General features: G+C 38.9%; 1 protein-coding gene across 5 annotated transcripts in view; it reads left to right on the top strand.

Annotated features, from left to right (window-relative positions):
- The first annotated feature begins 20,454 nt into the window (after window positions 1-20,454).
- The window catches only part of LOC114138939 (rho guanine nucleotide exchange factor 9), a 63,103-nt gene continuing 62,561 nt past the window's right edge, over window positions 20,455-20,996 (top strand). For 3 of the 5 annotated variants that reach the window (XM_028008438.1, XM_028008439.1, XM_028008434.1), the window contains exon 1: window positions 20,455-20,756. The gene's annotated coding sequence lies outside the window, so the exon portion shown is untranslated. The remainder of the gene's footprint in view (window positions 20,757-20,996) is intronic. The other 2 variants (XM_028008437.1, XM_028008436.1) reach the window with 2 other exon arrangements.

Below are 20,996 nucleotides of genomic sequence, written 5' to 3'. Positions count from 1 at the left end.
TGCTATAAGGGAATTTGCACAAACATAGGAGAGTTGATTGACACCAATCTTGTAAATGTGGGAGGCTGGTTGACCTTTGGACACATTTTTTATGAATAGCTTTAAAATGATAGCAGCACAAATGAAAAATCTTCTCTTCACAAACCAGCATAAACATAGCAGAGTTCATTAAAACCATATTTGTTTGATTTTGTACTCACTCAGGTCCAACACCAATGGTTGTGGTTGCATGTTCCACTGAACACCAATGGAGCTATAATCTGGAAGTAGAAAGAACATAACTTTACCATAAACCACTTTTGTAAAGTTTGCAGCAGAAGATTTGAGCAAGCAAAAGAAATACTGGGGAAACACAGTGTGGTCAGATGAGGCCAAAGCTACAATCTTTAAATCTGTTCAGACACATGTTTTGAGGATAAATTGTTCTGCTCGTCCCCCAAAAGGTACAATGCCAAGATTAAAGATTGCAGGCAGGCAAACTATGATCTGGGGCTGTTCTACAGCATAGACAAATGTATCAGAACACTCTTAAAAAGAGTCAGGAGAATAAATGAGCTTGGATTTCTAAGAAAGTCTATAGTCTCTAACACACTAAGACAACTCTCAATTACATGAACAGAGAATAAGTAAGCTATTCAAGTACACAATGGAAATCCGTGTAAAGAACTGAAGATTAGAATGTATAGAAAAACCATAGGACCTTCAAAATTTGAATACAGTTTGTGTGAAGGGAATAAATTAAGATCTCACTTGACCGCTGAATGTGACTAGTTTCTCCGAACTGGCGGCATCTTGAAGTTGTCATTATAAAGAAAGGGTTAATGTTTCACAATGTATTTATGCATTTATGTACCAGTGTTCAGAATAAACTCCCAGTGACATTCCATCTTATTTAGCTGTATTTGTCAATGGAATGGCTTTGATTTCTTTTTGTCTGTGGATAATATAGGCTTGTGGTTTGAATTTTATGTCAATAAAAAATATTTGAAAACCTACGAGAAAAGCCTTGATGTGTTCACTTCTTATTTCACCTGCTCTAACCACGTTTTTGTTGTTTGTTTAGAGATCTTTTGTAATTTGGCACTATAAAAACTGACAGAAATTAAATGCATAGCAAATGTTAGCAATGTTGCATCACATTAAATACAAATGTTTACTATAGTTATTTGTTAATTACTGCCAATAAAAAATAGAATTTGTTCTTTCTTTACTGTTATTGCATCCTGTTATTTTCGAATAATAAATAGGACAAATATTTCCTGGTTTATTTTATTAAACCTGCTCTTACAGGGTTTGTATTCTGAATATAGAACAACAAAAAGAAGACTCCTGTTTTTTAAGAGTTTGCAAATGGAAAACAGGATTTTCTCCAGAAAACTTGCTAAGCCCAGTGGTAGAGGCGCTAGGTTAATCAACTTACTGCGTTGATTAACTTACTTAACTTACTGCGGTTTTGGGTTAAAAAATGTAAAAAGTTGACAAGAAATTTGAAAACAGGAAGACCGGAAGAGATGAATAGAAAAAGACACCTGACTTCTTTCAGTCTTCTCGTGTTCACATATTGACCAAACTATATTGTCATTGTGCTTACAATTGTTTCATCAAAGCAACTCTTTAACCTGTCTTTGCCATCACTGTTACTGGTGTTTAGAAAAACCTATAATAAATGAGTAAACAATTCGTAGCCTGGTGGGAGAGCAAGTAAAGTCTGGTGGCCTGCCAGGCTTATAAAAACTTGAGGGAACTCCGGAAAAACTCTTATGCAACAATGTCAGCAAAGTGTAATTATACCTACTATGCCATTCTTATCTTCCATTTGTAAAACCAGCAAGGTTTTTTTATATTTCTTCTGTTGCGGAGGAAGGCCCACCGATAAATAATTCATGCCAAACTTGTGTCACAAACAGCACTGGTCTATGAGAATCAGACATCATTTGACTCTTACAGATACTTCAGTAAATTGGACATTTTACAGACAAATATGCAAACGGAGGTTTTCACATGTTTTATGGATGAGCGGTCCTTTTGTGAATAAGTCCCTAAGTCTCTTTGTGAACATTGTGCTATATTGAAAAGCACATTTCCTGTATTCATATAAACGATGATTGCTACCTCACAATGGCGGACAATAAAATGAAGATATTATAGCTAAAAAAAAAAAGATCAACATTCCAGATGGAAAATACATCAGATTGTGAAATCCTGTGGAAACATAAAAGAAAGAAAGGAGGAGCCTTTATAACAGAAGACATTTCACAATGGCCCTGAGGGAAGATGGCACAACAGGGGAGTGGAGACACAAGTGTTTTGATTAGGTATACTAATTATCTTCAGACCGTTAGCAAAGAAGAGAGAGCATTAAGTTAAATGGCCTGCTCCAAATCCTCTTTGTTTCGGCAACATAAATAGCTCAACGATGAATCAGATCTTCATCTCCGTCTCACTTCTCTTTCTCCTCTGACTCGCCCCTGATTCCTCGTTGTTTGATGAGGCCAAAGCGAGTGGAGATCTTCTTCATTACGACAAAATCAGACGACGTTAAATTGTTCCGTCGTTAAATTAGCCCTTTGTTAGACATGATTCCATCGTTATGTATAAACGGCAACTCGGTTCACACGCCCAGGTCTCTGCAGACCAATGAAACAAGTACAGCTCGGCTGCCACACTTAGACTACAATTATAGTATATATTGTCACAGTGGATGCCTCCTGACAAACACGCCATATGCAGATTGGCCAGTTTAACAGGCGGAGGATAAATCAAACATTTATTGCGAACCAGCGCTGGGGAAATATTTATCCTGCAGGACAAATGATGTGTGTGACAAAGCAGCCATATTGGGAGAAGTAAATAAGGCAGATTAACCGTTCTGGAGATGTTGTGTTCCCAGACATGTTGGTGGAGGACAGATGGAGGCAGTGAGACATGCAACCCTCATTGTTATCTCAGCCCGGGCAAAACGGCATCAGATTTAATCAAATGAAAATAATCTCAGCCTTCATTATGTGTACTGTAAAGACCTAATGAGAATTAACAAGGCCTTAGACTGACCATAAAGAATGATCAACTGAATGTCTCATATGATTGGATCTGTGCTTTTTTTCTCTTTTTTTTAAATCTCTCATTAACATTCCTGACACTTTATGTGCTCATGTTTTCTCTCTCTCCGTCTCTTCCACTCTCTCTCGCTTTTCATCCGTCAGACAGTACATTGTCCATTCTGAGCAAAGTCCATTGGTAAGGTCTAGCCGTGGGAATGAAAGGTCATCAAGCAGACTCAAGATATTTCTTTTCAGCAGAAACCTAAGCCTCCCACACATAACACTTTGCACTACATTATCAGTCCTGATGAAAAAAAAAAACACGCCATCTTTCATCTGACCTGAAAAATGTCATCTTTCTTTCTTTTTTTCCCTCGGCTTGTAGCTGCAGCAGCTTGTTTGTGCCGTATCAAGAGGAGCACTGGCTGTCACTTGTAAACCGACATGATCTGCCAAAGATTGGTGCAATAAAGCAATAAATTTATTATCCAAATTTAAGGAACGCTGAATGAAAACACAACAGTGCTTCTATTTAATTTATGCACCCTTTAAAAGGAATAATAGACGTGATGTTTTTTTTTTTTAAAGCTGTAACAGCGTTTACCTCCAGCGACGATTAAAAAGAGACATAGATCAGTGAAGAGTCTCTGGGGGAAAGTCTGAGACATTAACAGTAACATATGCATTGTAATAAAGCTGAATATGTATCTGTACCTTCTTTTTAGCTTGCAGGGACTGCGAACCTATTACTAATAATTTGATAGTCTTTTTTTTGTTTTTTACACGTTTGACTGTATGGCAGAGCTTTCTCCAGAGCCATCATGGAAACGACCTCGAGTTTATTTCTCAGCAGGGCTTGGTAATGCTAGACTTGGAGGGGAAAAAAGGCTGTTTGTTTGAGATGTCAGCTTTCGGTTTGAGTTGTTTGTCACCTTTCTCTGTCAGTCTCACTAATGGAACCGATTCTCTGGGGGGCTTGTTTGCAGTTATCTGGGATGTCATGCAGGTGTAGTTTGGATTTTTACCAGATAAGATTGTAAACTACAGTTCGGCCATCCGGTTTTCTCAAACTGAATGGACGTAACAGGGATCATGCTGTCACCATGGCAGGAAGATCAGACGTCTGGTCCGTTCAACACCTTGAAGCGTACGGATGTTTCTCAGACTCGGGCAGAAATTACGTTCTGTAATAGAGCGGGTCCTTAACTGGAAATGGATGACACCGTAAATTATGAATGGAACCCAGCAAACTCTTTACTGCAGTAGGGTCAAGGCTTTGTTTTCTTGCGTTTTCTTTTTTTTTTTTTGAAGTGGAGTTCTGCAGTGTAGTGATTCTCAAACTTTATAACAAGTAGCAGTCCTCTAAATGCCGAGGTTTCTAGGTAACACCATCTTGATGTACACTTTAAAAGAGCGTGTACTTTAATGGCATGAAAACAAAGTCGGAACAAAAGAGGGCATTTCCAAGTTTGAAGAAAACAGAAAGGGGAAATGTCGCATGAAGACACAATCCCAACTTTTAAATATAATAAAGTCTTACTAAATCATCACAACAGTAGTCTCAACATAATCTTCAATGTACTTCATTAAATTCATGCTGGAAGATCTAAAAAGCTATTTTGCAAAGTTTCTGGTGATGCAAACGTCAATATGCTTGAGCAGTTCCTCTTTGTGTCAGTTGCTGCTTTCTAGGCCTGTACATAAAATTGCTTCAATATTTTATGATTTCTATTTGCGTTTTAAGCTTAGTAGAGAATATAAGGAGACTTTAGAATGGTTCTTAGAAATATGACTTAAAATAATGGGATTCATTTTGCTAAGTAAACTCTTACTGTCGCACCAGACTTCCCTAGATGAGAAAAAAAATTGTGTTTGCATCTTTGTCCCCCAGAATTGTGTCTGTCCAGTTCTGTTTGTTATAGGCTCAATGAGATCCATGAAAAAAAAAAATCAAAACAAGAAACATTCTTTTGCCGTTTTAAAATTATGACAGTCATCATCCAGTCAGATTCAGAAATCTGCTTTCATTTCTATGGTGTGTTTTCAAACAGGGGACTCAGATTAACAGGGGACTCAGATTAACACACTTACAGATGACTATTGTTTCACACAAGATTATGTAACAGAGGCAAAGATGCACACTAACTCTAACCCGATGCATGTTGGGTTTAAATCAACAAAGCAACCTCTCATATGAAGGGAAAATGACACACAAGAGGCAGTTACAATCAAAAATCTTCAAGATTTTTTCTAGTCAATACCAATATTCCTTTGGGTACGACTGAAGGCAGCCCAAGTACCTCCAGAGGTCTATTTACAACAGTACAGAACCAGAGAGGTGTGGAGCTTTAGAGTAGGAAATAATCATGCTGTAGGTAATACTTTACTTTCCTTACTTTGATCAAACTGAGATTAGTTTTCCAATAAATACTTCTGACCAAGGCTTCTGACAAGACGTTCGCGATGAGTCTATATTTCTCACCGTTAACCTTGAAGAGTAATAACCGAGATGCTCAGGGCCGGACTTCAGAGGGTGTGGGCCCCTGGGCTTGAGCCAAGGTGCGGGCCCTACTTTATCCTGATTTCCTTCCCTTTGGGTGGTCAGCGCTTGGCCGTGACTTACTTGTGGAACTGATCCTATCCACAAACCTTATCTACCTACAAGGTCACAAAAATCAGCCACTGTCCACCATGAGAGAGGGCTAATGGACAGTCCCAACCACCGGGTCTTCTCTCCATGCAAGCAAACAGTCACTCCATGATTGCCAACTTTTTTGCTATATTTTGCACGCACAAAAAATATTTCAGCAAGTCACATTTTTAAAGATCGTGATCGGCCAGAAAATTGCTACCGGTGCACCTTTAATGAATGTAAAGATCATTACTACAAACAAAATATACTTTGTAGTTATTAAAGAAATACTTGAACATCTTGAGTACGTCTATTCAACAGAGCTTTCCAAAGAAAAGGAAAGCTCTATCCATCCTTTATGTACAGTATTTATTTATCCTTCTTTATTTCTATCTTCATCTGTCTCCCTCCCTCTTTCAATTTTTATCAACTGTATCTTTCTCTGTAATTATCAGATTTATTCCTTACCAAGTTCAGATAGTCAGGTTATTTCCCCTCTGAGAGCCAAACCTGGTCAAAACTTTTATTGGGTGACGACTGGATTTAGCTGCGTGTCAGGGCAGGGCAGGACGCACTCGAGCTAATTTGTACAGTCAGCCCTTCGCCATATGATTAGGACATTTCCTCCCGCTGCTGCTAGCTGGAAGCTAAAGCTAGTTCCGCTTTTTTTCCCAGGCTGCAGCTCCGGTAAGCTAGTGCTAAAATCCGGGCTTGGAGATGCTATTAAGATGCCAGGTGAAAATATTTCTGCAAGTATAATTTCCTAGTTTACAAATTAGCATACAACTCCACAATTAATTCATGATTAGATATAACTTAAATAGGTATTTTTGGGAGCATGTGTCTTTTCTTTGAAAATAACTGAGTGAGACCTTGAATGGAGAAGAAGGCTGCTTCCAGTTTGAGATATTTTATCTAATGGCTTTGAAACCGCTGTTTATTTCTCTGAGACTAAACAAATTATTAAAAAAAGAACTTCAGACCCTATTTTGGCTTTGGGTGGACACAGTTTCCAAAGTTTTCTGGTGTAATCATCTGTGACAGCAAGCGTTGCAGATGAGGTCTGACAAGCGAATGATGGCCCTTTTCAGTCGGATAGAATATGCCTAAAGGCGTGCACTTCCAGGTTAGGAGACATCAACAGACATGGCTCAGCCAATCAGAGGTTGGTTTAGGTTAAAGTGAGGGGTACATTGCAATGAGCAGGTCATGAAAATGATCTTGTCTAAAATGCTTTCTTTAGGTAGAGAGGAAACCATCTAAGATCAAAAAATGGCAACAAACTGTTACTGTGGCCAAAATATCTATCTAATGACAAAGTCTGTGTTTATGGTTTTATTTCTTTTTTTTATATCCTATCATTCCACTAAAAAACATTAAAAGCCAATATTCAAAATTAATTATAACATTTGTTAAGGATGTCTAAATTAGTACAATGATCTTAACATCATTTGAAATATTCTTTCTTTCTCTCTCCCTTAATACATATTATATTTCATGTCGAGAGGCTCTGAAACATTGCACTTCCACTCATTGTTACCATAAAAACAGCATCTGTGTGTATTTACACAGCAGAGGGACTCGTCTAATTGAATCCATTTCCTTTGCAAATGATGAGTTCACCTTCTGTCATGGTGGATGTCCGATTTCCATGCTGTGGAAATATGGTTTTATTTCCTGGCTTATCTCGCCTGCCTCCAACTCATCTCCTCCTGCTCCTCTCAGCAGCTCTCCCCCATCGCCTCTCTCTTTTCTCTCCGTCCATCTCGCTGACATTACCACCACAAGCAGAGAAATGATGGTAATTGGCCATTTTTGGCTTGGACAGCTACTGACATGAAAGCAAAACCGGCTTCGGCTTGCAGTGTTGCGCCCTGTAACCTCTTCAACGGTTTTCCCCTTAATAACCAGATTTTTTTTTTTTTTCCGCTCACGTTCTCAGCACTCTCAGAGGCATGCATTAAAACACGGACGTGCACACACAGGTAAATGGATAAACAGAAACGGGGCACATGAAGACTAATGAGCGCGAGTATCCACTGATGTTGCCATGTTCCGGATAGACGTGACTATATTGGTGCGTGGAGCCAGACGGGGTCACGTCGACAAATACAGCTCATGTCAAGAGAAATTTCAACTGGCTATGTAAAAAACAGCCAAGCAAACAAATTACACTGACATAGGAAGCTAGCCTTTATATCCATTGTTGTTGGTTAATGAAATTAGCTTGGCTGAATAAAACCATTACTGAGGACGTCCTAGCTTATTGGTGGAGTTTTTAACAGCATTTAAAAGGAGGGTGTTATGTAAAATCAACTTTTTTTTTTAGCTATTTTTTTATGTTATTGTGATATTCCCTCATCAAAAACATACCTGGAGTGCTGCTTCGATTTTCATGCATGTTTGAGAAATCCTTTGCCATTTGGGAGCTTATTATACGAACTACAGTACTTCTCAGTGCAACACTGGTAGGAACGTTGTTAAAGGCTATGGAGACACGTGAAAGGGCGGGAACTTCTTAAAGAGACAGAGGCCCAATTTCAGTTTAAATTATGTTTTATATAGTATTTTTAAAGCAACTAAAGGTAACACAGTTATTTGATTGTGCTAGGAAATGACACAGAAAATACATAACACTGCCCATTTAGTGATGAAGAGTGCTTCCAAAATATATAAGCAATGGACCTTACAAAGCTCCGCCCACAACCGACCCACGTGACCGCAAGTCTCACAAACAAAGCCTCGCGGTGCTTGTTTCTATGTAAACATGACTGGATTAGTGCATCATTTCTAACGGATTTTCACAATATATCAGCTGCTACAATGGACAGAGGAACTAACAAGTTCATGTCATCATCTGGGAGGAGGCTACTGGTTTCTCAGTCACAAACTGGTTGCAAACCTGAGGCCAGCAGGTGTCAGTCAGTTATGGTAGATTTGAAATTTGGTTTGATGACGTCAATATGAGAAGCTACAGACTGATAGGAGGAACCAAAGAGCTCTGTAAAGGTAAAGGCAAATCTTCAGAAGTTGGGATATAATTAATTTAATTTCACATAATTACCACGGTAGAAGCCATTTGTTTGTTAAAGTTTTATGAAATATATTTGTTCTATTTGACGTTTGTGTAAACTCACAAACGAACGAGGTAATTAGTCCAACGTTTAGAAACTACAGCGGCTGTAATGCGCCACAGCAAAGGTAAACAAAGGTAAAATAACCCGAACAGGTGATCAACTCCAAACCACTCTTACCTTTTTACTCTTTGTAGTTTAAGCACACCTGTTACCGTGGCAACCGCCTGCGCCCCGCAAGACGAGCAAAGATTATGTTAAAAACATAACATTCAGTCCGTTACGATATCAAGTTTCCAGGCTTGATATTTATGTCTCGATTATTAATCAGCGCTTCCCTGAACACAGCGATGGTTGATTGACTAGCTGTACTTGGTGCTAACGTGGCTAACACGAGCAACAGTTTAGTCCAGGCATGTCCAAAGTCCGGCCCGGGGGCCAATCACGGCCCGCGGTCAGATTTCATACGGCCCGCAGCTTCGGTCTTATAATGTATTATTTATGGCCCGCCTGCACCGTGAAACAGAATAAATAAATCATAAAACTTGAAACTGTAATTCCTCCTTTCACCAAATGGTGGCAGCACCACTTTAATACTATCAGTCTCTGCCTCCATGCAGCGAACCGCTCTCCACTCATTTCTGCCATGGCCACTGCAAAGAAAACGAGTTTACAGTGAGGGCCGCCGCTTTCAAGGGAGATGGGAATTACAATACTTCTTCACTGAAAATCAAGCCAATTGTGCTTGTCTAATTTGTAATGAGACGGTTGCCTTGTTTAAGGATTTCAACGTAAAGAGACACTACCAGAGTAAACATGCTAACACATACAACAAGCTAACAGGAAGTGACCGTGCTGAAAAAGTGAAGCAGCTCCAAGCTGCACTGGCATCACAACAACGATTCTTCACGCGGGCCTGTGAGTCAAAAGAAAATACCACCAAAGCAAGCTACGAAGTTAATGTTAATAGCTAAACATGGCAAACCTTTTACTGAAGATACATTTATCAAAGACTGTGTTATGAAAATGGTGGAGAACATTTTGCCCTGAGAAGAAGCAAGAATTTGAGAAAAATGTTTACCTGACAGTAACAGTGTGGCACTGAGAGTTGAGGACATGAAACTGAATGTTTTGAACGGCAACGTCTGTCACTATCAGCAGTGAAGAGCCAAAAGAACATTTATGCACTTGGATTTATGGCACTTATTTTTATTAAACTCTTGAGTAAGATTTGGTTATTACTGTTGATGTTATGAACCTGTAGATGTGACAAACTATTACTTTCTGAAAGATATTGTAAATGACAAGAGCAAAATTCACTTGTTTTAAGATTTAATAATAACAGACAACTTTGCATTACTTATAAATCCTGTTTAAAATGTTCTTGAGGCAAATATATTTTTAAACTCATGTAAATTTAAGGTATTTTATACAGTTTGTTCAATGTTATCTGACTCCAGATATGAAAGAAAGGCAGAATTTGTGTTTTTAGAGTTGTTCTCATTTGCCTGAGTGGCTTATATTTGGTTATTTTGTCATTTGAAAAATAAAGATAATTGTGACAATGAAAATTGTTTAATAACGGTGTGTATTTGCATGAAACGTTTGTAGTTAAAAAATGTCCGAACAAACTATTGGCCCCCGAGCATCTTCACTTTATCAAATCTGGCCCTCTTTGCAAAAAGTTTGGACACCCCTGGTTTAGTCCAAAGCCTTTTCTGCTAAAATAAAATCTTTAGTGTATGTCAGATACAGACACATTGGATTGATCTGTTTAGCTAACGTAAGACTGTGTAGAAGTTGTATCAGTTCTGCCATTATGCTGTACTTAGCTAACGGGAAGCTAACGGTGTTTGTGAGACGGCCACGCACGTGACCACGTAGAACGGGCATCAGCCAATGAAAAGCGGCCCCTGTGGTAAGGTCCATTTGTGACGTTATACCCTCCATCTTCATTGGAATTTTTCCCGAACCTTTTAGTTAGTTTTTCATAGAATTACCTGTTTAGGGCATCATTGTCCTGGTGAGTTTGACTTTCGTTTTGGTCTGCTTTTTCCTTCTCCTCATGTGTGAGCAGGGTTACGTCCTTTGAAGAGAGACGTGTGAAGCTCATCAACTCCGTACCTGGCTGAATAATGAAAGGCTGATGGCTCTTTTCAGAAGGTAATAACTTATTAGAGGCTTATCAAGGTGGTTTTAGAAAAGAAGGTAGCATCACAGATCTACTTATTTGTCTGGACAATGATCTCAGGAAGGTGCAGGTCAAAAAAAATAAATAAAAAAAACATTATATATATATATATATATCGAAAAGTACAGATGTGTTGTGAGTGTGGCTGTGCAACTGAATCACCTTTTTTGTAAATTAGATATTGCACAGGCAGGTAGTCTTATGGTAAGTTTAGGAGACATACGGACAGCACCAGTGTGTGCCCTGCAGGTTGAAATAGGAAAATGCCATTATGACTTGGGGGGGCAATACACAGCGACCTGATGATTACATTTTAGTGGACAAAGTGAAAGCCATCTAAGGAATGCTCGTAAAGATTGGATTTGAAGAGTGGATTGGAAAAAAAAAAATAAAACATAACAACTGAAAGTACATGGTTGCTTTTACTTTTATCTTAATGTTTTTTTGTTGTTGCTGTTTTTTACTAAATACACACACTCAATTGATATTAAGAATATAAACAAGGCAGTAGATTTGATTCAGGGATTTTATAGGCCTTTATATGGAAACACACAGAGTATCTCAGACCTAATAGATGCAACATTGGTGGCGGTGAATATCCTGGCATTTTCGCTCTCTATAGGGGAAAGGACATCAACTTATACAAGTCTAGAGTGGTTAAGAATATGGCTTGCTTCAGAATAGGTATAACATATTCACGGTATTATGCTGTTGTTCGTTACCAGCACCCTTGTCTAGTGATACATGAACTTTCAACAGTCACCCAAAAATAGCCTATATCAAATCTTGTCACCAAACTCACGCTTGGTTGCACATGGGGGGGAAAAAAAGCACTTCTTCGGTTAAAAAAGTATCAGGTTAATAAAAGGTCAGATTAATAAAAGTAACCCTGGTAATAGAAAATACAAAAAAAGAAAGGTGAATTTCTAAGAAAAGACAAAATAGATATTCAAAAGAAATGTTCAAAATCTGCAGGAAAGAAATAATCAAAATCAGGGGAGACACAACAAAATCAAGACAGCTAGTTATTTACTGTGCAGCCGAACGTGGGAGAGGTCAGGAGCTACGGCAACAGAAAGGAAGAAAACAGGTCGTAATCAGCTGGCTTCGAATTGGTAATTTGAACAGTGCCTCTTCTCATCGTAGGAAAACATGCAGCTGGGTATTTTAGATAAAGCACGGAGCAGGAAGAGACAATTCAACATATTGTGTTGTTTTCTATGGAGTAAATTGGAGCCAAAGGAGTTTTAAACATGGACATATGAAAATTAGAGCTTGGAAAATGTTATTTTAAGGATGTCATCAGGTGATGAGACTCGTTAGAGCGAAGGGAAATTTTTATTTGTTGTTCTTTTTAAACTAGTGGACTTCAATATGGAAGAGGATTTCTGTTTAGTAATGAGTCAGGAACCAGAGGTCGAGTGACATTTAGGAGGCAGTGATACAATCAAATATTCTGATAATCTAAAATGTTGGAACCCAAGACTTACACTTTATTGTAAGTCTTGGGTTCCATTTTTGACGAAAATGGACAATCCATTTTCAAGTCTCCATTTTTGTTTTCATTCTGACTAACTGCGGTTTCTACATTTGCTTTGTCGTTCACCTAAAAAACATAGAAATCACAGTTGTAAGCTCTCTTTGGTGTGCCTCCTCTGGCTTAGGATAAAAAAAAGTGAGTTTAGGTCTCATTTGATCAGAGCACCTCCTTCCATATGTTTGCTGTGTCTGCTACATGGCTTGTGGCAAACTGCAAACACAATGCTTTTATAGATTTTTTTTTTTTCTTCTTTGAACAATGGCTTTTTTTCTAGCCATTAATGTCGCTGAAATCTTGGGAGAAATGAGCAACGAGGTAAAAGAAAACAAGCTCAAAAGAAGCGAGCCGTCCACCATTTCTCCTGTGACTTCAGAATGCACTGGTTATTTAATCATTTTTTAAATCATTTCAACATTATAATACGAGCCGTCGTTTCTTCCGCAGTAGCTTCACATTGCTATCAATATTATGCAAGTTGTTGAAATTTTTTTTAATCATAAACAAATGCAACGCGGGTCAGGTATATTTGTTAAAGCAAGTCTAAATAAGGAACAAAACTTTCTAAAAATGCCAAATAAACCACAACAACCGTCAATTTTTTTTGAAGAACATTCATGATAAACATCCCCTGAAGAATGGATGGAGAGTGGCATCTGGCCGCTCTTCCAAAAAGGCCAGATTTGTGGCGTGCACAACAAGCGGTTCCCCTGGTAACCGATTCCTCTACGTCTGATCAGTAGATCTGTACAGCTCCTCCAGTGTTGGTAGCTTCTCCTTTGGGCTTTCAGGTTTGCAATTGTGCACAAATATACTCTACTTTATATTGGTGGTGTCACATAAAGTTGAGATTTGTGGCTATAATGTGACCAAAAAAAGTGAAATTCTGCCCAATTGAGTCGAGAATCTTTGGAAAGCCTTAATAGACTAAGAAAAGAGGCTGTCGGATTGTCCATTTTTGTCAAAGCAAAAAAAAAAAGCAGAAAATTTAACTGGATGTACTTTTTTTGTGTGCGATAATTTGTATCACATATACAGAAAATACTCATTGCCTTTTCATTTGTAAAGCAATTGAATGAGAGCAATTTGATTCACTCATTATAAGGAGAGAAAAATCCACTTGACTTGTGGTATATAATTCAAACCAAGCCATTACCCAGCTTGTAGCAATTAGGCATCCTTGGATTCTATAAAGATAGCCAGCAAAAAAAAAGAAAGAGTTAGATCATGCATTTTTTTTCTCTCTCTTTTTTTCCCTTCAACCTATTTGCAGTTGTGTAAAGCAAAAGAAATCATCTCACAGGGTCACAGTGTAACATTATAAAAATTGAACATTCTCCCATTCTGCAGAACATCCTCAGGCCCGGGCACCTTGTAACGAAGATCCAATCGATGCTGGCAACCTTTATCACGCCTGGCTCAAATGCCCACATCGCAAAGTTTAATTCTTTACTTTCACATCAAATTACTTTTTAGCTCAAGGCGAATTTTCTCAAAGAAGAAAAAAAAAAAAAAAAAGGTATCTCTGGTCCCAGCTTGAGCAGGACGGCTGTGATATATATTGACTAACATGGGACTGATGGCTGAATCCCAGGAGGGAGGACTCCTGGTTGCACATATCCAGGCCAAAATCTAAAAAAAAGTCTCTGCATGTGTAACTACACCTCCACGACAGAGTGAGCTCCCTCCCCGCCTTAGGCCACCTCAGTCATTAGCGCTGGTCCAAAACCCGGTAGCAGAGCACAATCCCAGCCCTGTTATCAGGTACTGTTGGAGGTTTCTCATTGAACCTGTCTTACAGTAGCCAATAATTCAATCGGAGAGCCAACTGAACCTCGAGGCTCTACCAGTTAATTAAAATCCTCCAAGCAAATTTGATCAATTTCACTTTATCATTTTTGATAAGTTCCTTCGATTTCATTTCATGAAATTTGATTCTGCTGAAAACTGTGTTTGCCTGTGTGGCATGATTCCTGAAATAGACCCTATTCTCCAATGCACGCTCAATCTGATTTTTAATAATAAAGGATTGCCTTGTAATACACAGTTCAACTTGAGTCAGAGCCGGGTTTTGAGCTCTTGTGGAAGAGCTGCAGTGCCATCATGTGGAGGATATCCATAACTGCAGCTTTTGAGTTTGAAACGCTTCAAAGAGAATGCTCAAACAATAACAAAAATATATATATTAGACAGTAAGATCACAGCGATTTTAATTGAAAGAAATTTGAAAAGACATTTATTTGTCATATGCATGTAAAGTTGAATAAGCAGTGTGCATTTCTTGATCAAGAAGGTAACTATTTGCAGTTTCAGTTACATCCTCTAGATGTCTCCCTTTACTCACTTATATATCTGCTTCAAAGACAAATCTGAAAAAAAAGAGTGAAATTTTAATTAAACACAGTCTCATATAGGATCAAACATCTACTTAAATAGATTTATGAGCTCCTGAGTGTGAAAACAGATAAATAACTAAATCTTGAGGGACTTTGTGAAGACTGCTTAGTTAATTTGATCAACATTTGGATCAAGTGACTGAAGTGTGGTATGAGGGCCTTCTCATCCAGCTGGGAGACAATAAAAACCAAATGGAGCACACTGCGCATGAGAGTCAGCATTATTTCTTCATAGTTTTGGTAGGTTTATATTCAGAATTATTATTACTCCTTATTACTTTTTAAATTCTGCATTCTTCCCTTTTTCCTTTGTTTATTCCTTCAGTTTGAAGTTCACTCTCCTCACATTTTCTCCACAGTAAATTCAAAGGGAACTTTTACATTGATAATTATGTTACTCTTACATTATATCCATAAAAACTGAACTGAGCTAGTTCGAATCTGGAAAAGTTTGGAATTAGGACCTGAAAAATCCACTGAGCCCTAAATCCTGTCTCACCCGATGGATTTACTTATCGATCCATCCCTGGTAAAAAAACAAAAATATCTCTGGCGCTTGAATTCTTTAGCTAAAACAGACACAATGATCCGGTCAGAGGGCAACATTCGTCAAGCAGATAAAACAGACAGCTCTTAAAAAAAAGAGAAAGCTTTTCAAAAGACAAATTAGCTAACAGGACACAGGTTTGCTTTCAATCACAGAACTAATTGTCTCCTATCTCTCCTCAGATCCCCCCTCAGTCAGAACCGACATTGTGTCCCACCGAGAAGACAACAGGATGATCAAAAAAAAGAGAAAAGTTTTATCTCCTTTTGTTCTCAGCAGCTAAATGTCTCTTCTCCTGACTGTAGTCCCACCCTTTATCGCAAAGTCCCCTGGGTTGCCCACTCATAAACTTCCTGAAGAAGCTGCAGAGACCGGCTGCTGTATTTTTTTTGTTTTTTTTTTTGTTAGTGATGCCGACCCACAAACACAGCCAAGTTTGGATCTGCCTGTGGATGCAGAGTTGGTGAGAGGGGAGTAAACATCTGTCTCATTGGATTTTTTTTTTTTTTTTGAAGGCTACAAGAGAAAAGTTCTGCTAAATAGACCACACAAGCAATCACTTTTTACCCACCCCAAGTTTGGTCATATTTGGCACATAGATACATATGAGTATTTTATTTTTATGTAATGTAGATTTATGTGGTGTGTTCTGATTTAAATTCCTCAAAAATCTGCTGTTTCCTCCCTCGCTCTGAAACAGGAAGTAGAACTGTGGTTGTCTTCCGCTCGTCTTGTTTATTGGAACCCGCCTTCCTGTTTTTAGATTCCTTCTGATAAAAGCTGAAAATCCCCAGCCGAATGCCTAACACACGCACACACACACCCCTACACACACACACACAGAAAGAGGCAAGTTCTCTCTGTCTTCTCCCTCTCCTTCTTTTCGTCCTTCCCTCCTGCTGTCTCTCAGATAAGTTTGGTTGATAAGTTTTGTTTAGGAGGCATTCCTTTTTTACGGAATAACATGCTCCAGCTGTCGCGTGGGCTTCATTAGGTGGATGGGTTGAAAGACTCAAACTGATTGATTAACCCAAACTGATTGAGACTTGGGATCAAAGAGACAGATGTCAACGTGTGAACCAGTAGGATGGGTTCAGATTAGTGTGTGTGTGTGTGGGTGTGTGTGTGTGTGTGGAGTGCGATGCCCTGTGCAGCCAAGTCAGGAAGGTATGCAGGTCAGTCCAATGGGAATGTCAGGAATGTCAGGGTAATTTAAACTCTTTTCTGCCACTGCAGCCGACTACTTCTTTGATAATATATTTTTTTTGAAGAGGGCAAGTCTGCACTTAGATGTGACAGAATATAATGTCACATTTAAGTGCAACATTACATGCTCCAAAGTGTCACATTTTGGAGCATGTGGTAGAAATGCTCCAAACATGTTCATGTTTGGAGCATTTCTTGTCTTCAGTTCCCCGCGAGGAAGATGGGAATCAGGAATTCCTCCCAGCTCGAGCGCATGTGGTAAAATTCCACACTCCGTTTCAGCCTGAGTGTTCCCAAACACCTGCACTGAAAACAAGACTCAGCTGACCTCCCAGCTGTCCTCACATGAGTTTCCCAGCTCCTGAATGCAGTTCCCAGGCTTTAGTAAGCCTTTCATTTGATATCATAACATATCTGAGCTCCCCACCCCAACCCACCACCACTACCCCCCATTCCCATCCCGTAGCTCTCTTCTCCTCCCTCCCTGTCTGGCTGGCTGGCTTTTTCACGGCAGCCTGTTTTCACTCAGCAGCTTTGACAAAGACTGGTGAAATAATTACAGCTGGGCCTTAACTCGGCCAGTGTTTGTCTCCGATAATCTCCACCGGGCCTGTGGAGTACAGGTCGTGTCATAGGAAAAGGAGGAAGGGGTCGATTGTTCTAAAATTGAGAGGCTGATGACATCATTTCAAAGAGCTCTGTTCGGCATGTTCGCCACTCGCATAGTAAATACATAACTCACCGTACGTCAACAAAACATGTTGATTCAGACACGCAGATCTTGGCGTCTTTCTTTGTCGATTAGTGACTTTGATGTGAGTCACTACAGCTTTTGTGTTTCTCAGACGCTTGCTAGTTTGAGAAGTAGTTGTTCAATGTAGCTATATCTTAAAAGTGCAACTTTGAGATGAACACTTGGCCTGAGGGAGCCAGGATGTCTTCTGTAATGGCTGAATGTCTTCAGAGGAAGTGAATACACTTTAATAACTGCTCAGCCTAAATCAGGCCATCTTACCAACGCAATTTGGGTTAGTAAAATAATCCAATTTCACCAGACAAACTGCTAGAACGTAACCAATATAATTGGTGGAACAATTTATATATGTTTTATGTTCGCAGATTTTAAATATTTCTGATGTAAATGATGTGAGTTTAACATCAAACTGATATAAGGTAGTTACATTTTTAAATCTACTTTTAAACCCACAATCTACTCAAATAAGTTTGTTAGATTCTTAGTTATTAATCACATTTTGCCTGTCCATTTTGTTTACTGTTAAAAGTATAAAATGAATTGGACTGCAAATATATTGATCAGCTTTTAAAATCTATTTAAATAAGGTAACATCTGAACGATTTCCCTAATAACCACGAATAAGATCTGCTTTTAATTATCTAAAACTGCCTCAAAAGCTCACCATGCTATCATGTTTGTCTTCATCATTAGCAAAGCCAGCTAAAACTGGGAACAAATTTAAACTCTTGCTCCAACAAAATGCAACCGCACGTCTTATTCCTAACTATTAATTAAATGACATTCATTCATTATCCAAACCAAACTCAATCGCAAAGCCTGTAATATTTCTATCTTTACTTTAAATCTAGATTTAAACAATTAAGAGGTCTCCAAGTTCAAGAGCTTTAGTAAGATGCATCCTTTGAAAGACCAAATCTTAGCAGCTTTGACATTGGATGGTCACACCTACAGAATGACTCTTGCCCTTACCGCTGCACTAAACACAAGCTGGCTTAAATGCAGCTCAAATATTTTATCACTTATTCAAAGCTTTCTAATTGAGCAATTTAATTAAATTTTAAAAAGACACCAATGACTTTATGACTTTTTATTTTTGTATTTCCATAATGTAAAGCACTTTGAAATGCCTTGTTGCTGAAATTAAACTTGAGAATGTTGAGCAAAGCTATGCTTGGACTAAATATAAAATTGACCATGGAGCAAAACTTATTTAAAGCTGCTTACCTTCAGTGCCAATGGCATAAACCAAGCATTTGGGTTAAAGAAGTCGCTCAGTAATTTCATATGTGGGTGTAAGAAGGGGAGCAAGGGGAGAATCTAAGACCAGAGAGCAATAAACAGTGAGTCACATTTAAACAATGACAGAAAATGACCACATAAGCACAAACAAGACAAAACTGAAACTGCAAAACCTTTTATGTGTTTGAAGAATAAATCCAAACCACTATAGGCCGTACACTAAAATGCTCCATCTCACAAAGGTCATCGTCGCTGTAATTTGCAGGGAGGGCTTGCGAGTGAATTATTGGGGAAGTGTGGCGTGTAAATCACCGTCTTGCCACAACTACCAGCAAAACCGTAACTGTGTGATAGCTGCTCCAAGGGACAAGGCAGGAGCGCAGAGCCTCTCCATGGGCAAGCAAGGGAAGCATGGACACCCGGAGATATTTACATACAGTCAGACAGACTTCCTGGCATTGTCAGGCCGAGAGCGTTGATGTCAGATCCACTCCTTCCTGTGCAGGAGGGGAGAACGCCATGCGATGACAATGGGCCCAAAACAAGACAAAGAGGAAATGTTTAAATTTAGGCCACCTCTTCCACCATCTCCTCTTTCAGGGCGATGGAGCGCTGGAGCTGTTTAGTTTTCAGATTTCCTTCAGTTCTCCCCCTGCTCCCTCCCTCCCAGAGCTCCCTCTCCCCATTGTACCATTTCAATAGAAGGATTTTCACATTCAGAGAAAATCCCAGAGGAATATCAGCCAGTGAGACCAGAGTTCAGTCAATAACTTGTTTTCATTGTCGCTTCAGAAAATATAAGTGCTTTTCTTTTTTTTAAAAAAATAAATCTGTGAACAAAACTTAAAAGCAACACCCAAAAATTGTGTGCTTCCAAAGCAGCATTAAATGGATGGGGGATTTTTTTTTCCAAGGAGACAAAAGGAAAAATACAGCTAATTTAAACTTCAAGTATGTATGAGGAGCACAAGGAGCAATGTTTAACGTTTTCTAAGCAAGTCATTTCTTTTTTCTTAAACTGAATTCAAAGCTGGTCTAAAATATAAGGAAACTTTGCAACTGTTTAGAGCCCCCTGCTGGCCAAAGATTCCAAATAGGAAAACCACAACTTGAAATTTAGACCATAAATAAATGAAACAAGAAGAAAATAACAAACAAATAAATTAACAAAATCGTCATCACATATCATTTTTGCTGCTAGAGCGTGAACTGAAAAAAAAAATTATTTTCACAACTACTGATATAACTTGAGTTGCTTCAAGTAAGGTTACTAGAGCCATGTGCATGTAGAAACTAATCCTTGGTAAGGTGTAATTCACCTACGTAATATGTTGAAAATAAATAGAAAAACAGGCCATGACATGTGGCTGTATTGGTAATCTGGAGCAAGTTTGGTTGACTTGACAAACAATCCTGCTATAAAAAAAAATAATAATAATAATAGTAAAACCGAGCACATACAAAAAGGAATTTTGAAGAAATATTCCTGTCTCTCTTGTTAATTATAAAGCAAACTGTGTTAAATGTAGAATACAAAAATAAACACACAAGCATGGAAAAAAATACAAGGCCTATGATGTGCTTAAATGCAAGGTAGGAGAAGTGATGAGGGGCTCAGGGGGGGCAGCGGACCAAATTCTGCTTAGGACCTTGTTCAACTTTGGGCCGGTCCTGGCTGATAGGGTTAGGGTTAATACCATTTTCGCAGAGTTGTTGGGGGCGGTGGGGTGTGTATGTGTGTGTGTGAGAGCGAAAGACAAAGAGAGAGAAAGAGCGTGCGTGTCTGCGCGTGTGTTTGCGTGAGAGCTTTATCACAAATCAGAGTTGTCGGCATCTGCAGGAGCTTTACGGGGCAAGAGTTCACGCACTCCGTCTAAACTCGGGGAGTTTCTTCAGCTCTGGTGAAAGCTGACGAAGTTTTAAAGCCCTACAAGCCAAACACGTGAGAAATAAAGGGAGTAGCTATCCACAATAATACATCCGCCTTTTTTTTTCTCTCCTTTTTTTTTTTTTTTTGAACAGGCGGACTGAAAGTTAAGGCAGTGCCTGAGTTCACCCGCTGTTCAGGCGGTGTCTGACTGCGTTACGGGACAGCAGCGGAGATGCCCGGTTGAACACGGCGGAGCTGTGCTGCGGGTGAGTCCACAGCTGGAACTTCATTTTTTGAGTTTAGGTTAGCTAAAAAAAAAAGTTTCAGTTTATTCATGTTTGTTAGTTGTAAAACTGTCCCCGGTGGATACACTGACAATGTCAGTGTTTGGGTCCGACTGAAGTAGGTAAATTGCGTCAACGAGAGTGTTTATAGGCGCAACATTCCTGTGAAATAAGAGCAAAAATTAACGCCCAAAGAAACGGAGAAAAATACACTAACTGTAT

The sequence above is a fragment of the Xiphophorus couchianus genome, chromosome 23, assembly GCF_001444195.1.
Source record: "Xiphophorus couchianus chromosome 23, X_couchianus-1.0, whole genome shotgun sequence".
Lineage (NCBI taxonomy): Eukaryota > Metazoa > Chordata > Actinopteri > Cyprinodontiformes > Poeciliidae > Xiphophorus > Xiphophorus couchianus.
The sequence above is the reverse complement of the archived record's forward strand: the minus strand, read 5'-3'. Positions and strand labels throughout refer to the sequence as shown.